Here is a 2,835-nt window from a genome sequence, read left to right on the forward strand (position 1 = left end):
TTCTTTTTGAGTATCTGGCTACATCTGGAAGTAGATGGGTCTTCAAAGGTTTGCCTGGTGTGGGGTTGAGGGGCCACTGACTTGTGTAGGGAAGGGTAAACCCCTTTAAAATCCCTCCTGGCCAGAGGAAAACTCCTCTCACCTGTAAAGGGTTAAGAAGCTAAAGGTAACCTCGCTGGCACCTGACCAAAATGACCAATGAGGAGACAAGATACTTTCAAAAGCTGGGAGGAGGGAGAGAAACAAAGGGTCTCTGTCTGTCTATATGCTGCTTTTGTTGGGGATAGACCAGGAATGGAGTCTTAGAACTTTTAGTAAGTAATCTAGCTAGGTATGTGTTAGATTATGATTTCTTTAAATGGCTGAGAAAAGAATTGTGCTGAATAGAATAACTATTTCTGTCTGTGTATCTTTTTTGTAACTTAAGGTTTTGCCTAGAGGGATTCTCTGTGTTTTGAATCTAATTACTCTGTAAGGTATCTACCATCCTGATTTTACAGAGGGAATTTCTTTACTTCTATATACTCCTATTTCTATTAAAAGTCTTCTTGTAAGAAAACTGAATGCTTTTTCATTGTTCTCAGATTCCAGGGTTTGGGTCTGTGGTCACCTATGCAAATTGGTGAGGCTTTTTATCAAACCTTGTCCAGGAAGTGGGGTGCAAGGTTTTGGGAAGTATTTTGGGGGGAAAGACTTTTCCAAGCAGCTCTTCCCCAGTAACCAGTATTTGTTTGGTGGTGGTAGCGGCCAATCCAAGGACAAGGGGTGGAATATTTTGTACCTTGGGGAAGTTTTTGACCTAAGCTGGTAAAGATAAGCTTAGGAGGTTTTCATGCAGGTCCCCACATCTGTACCCTAGCGTTCAGAGTGGGGGAGGAATCTTGACAGCTGTGTCTCTCCCATTGCCTCCCATAGGACTTCTCCAGTGAGCCCCTTAAGAGACTTGTCAAGGACCAGGCTCATAACCTCCCGTAATGCCCCACAACAAAAACTCCAACTCCCTCTCTATGCTTGTTAGTACCCTGTTGTGCCTTGTGTGACATCTGCTAGGCCTATATGGCTTCTTTTTGAAGATCTGGCTACATCTGGAAGTAGATGGGTCTTCAAAGGTTTGCCTGGTGTGGGGTTGAGGGGCCACTGACTTGAGTGGTGGTGCCATGTTGTGATCGCTCAGTGCTTAAGGAGCTTGGCTTGCAAGAGATCTACTTTATTCTGTCTGGTTCCAACTGTCTGTGCATAACAGGAGCTTCACAGCACCATGACCAGTCTCTGCCTGGGACGCTCAGCCCTTAAAGGCACAGTCCTAAATATATCTTCCATTCCTGGCCAAAACTTAACAACAGTAACACTGAAAAATCAGTTAAGTATTTGCAATGTGCATTGTATTAAACTTACCAACAATGTTCAGTTAATCTTTGAGTTGCCCTGCAATGTCGTTAGGGCTGCCACCTGCCTAGCTTTTCCCATGATCATCTCTGAGGCAGCTGTCCTGGAAAATCTGTGAGGGTGCTCTGTACACATTGCTAGCTAGTTTTATGAGCTCATGCTCATCCCCAAAGTCCTGGTTTTTGCACCTCAGACCTCTGGGGTTCCCCTGAAACATCAGCACTAGTGCTGTTAAGAGGCAGCTAGTCCATTGGTTCTGGTTGTTCCATGTCCTCTGGCTCCATCATCATCTCAATCTGCTGTTGTTGTTGCCTCTTTGAGACCTTCTCATGAAAGGCAGCAGACTTAGTGCCCCTTATCTCCCTCTCTTCTGAGATTTGGAGAAGGTGTCACCTATTCATCCAGTATCCCCGTGCGGAGTGGCAATTTAGATTGGTTGTAAGAATTTGTAACACCACTTGTGACTACACCTGGGTGAAATTTTAATAGGACTTTTATTATTTTGACACAATTTTTTACTAGCCTGTTAGACTGGGGATAATGGGGACTAGCAGTTACATGTCTAACCCCACACTTTGCTGCAGATTGCTTAAACCCTGGCTAATTGTCAAACATTATTCTGTTGGACATATCATGTCTATCAAAAATAGATTTGATATGTGCAATCACCTGTTTAGCTGTAGTATCTTCTAGTAAGACCACTTGCAGGGAATTGAGTATAAGAGTGTAGAACAAGTACCTATTTTTTCCAGGCAGTGTAAACAAATCTGTGCCTCCTTGCTTTTATGTTAATAATCCAGTCGTCTTTTGTTGCAAAATTGTCTATTACTTCTATTAAGAGTTCATCTGAGCTAGTGGTGCTGTCATCTTCTTTTTCCACATTGTATACATGCTGCTGGTGCTTCCAAATTCTTGCAAAGTGATGTATTTCATTGAAATTCTTGTATTTTTTCCTCCATATGCTGGGCATTGTTTGGCTTGTGTGGGTTGCTGCGGTCTATACAGCTCCGTGTGCTATTTTTAGTGGACTCTGACTTTAAGCTCTGCATGCCTTTCTGCTGCAGGTCTCTTTTGTTTTTTGGATTCTGTATCATGTCTACAGAGCTGTCCAATCTCCGTAAGCTTAATTCTGGATGGAGTGACTGAATTCTCTTGCTTGGGGAATTCTGATTGCTTTGTTGAAAGTTAATTCTGGGTTTTCCAGTAGCCTCTCTGAGTTTTTTGTTACAGATCCAAATCATTATCTAGTCTGTTATCAAGGATTCATTTAGCCTCCCAAAATTTGCAAGGTTGTCTTTTTAGCCTTTGATCAGTTACAAACTCTTCTATGGTGTCACCTTTTTGTACAGTCTATTTAAAAATGCATATGTTTAATTTTTACACGGACTGCAGTACTCCTTCAATTTTTGGAATAAAGTTTCACAGTTAGCCTCCTCAGCCTGAGTTAAC

This window comes from Eretmochelys imbricata, chromosome 8, assembly GCF_965152235.1.
Source record: "Eretmochelys imbricata isolate rEreImb1 chromosome 8, rEreImb1.hap1, whole genome shotgun sequence".
Lineage (NCBI taxonomy): Eukaryota > Metazoa > Chordata > Testudines > Cheloniidae > Eretmochelys > Eretmochelys imbricata.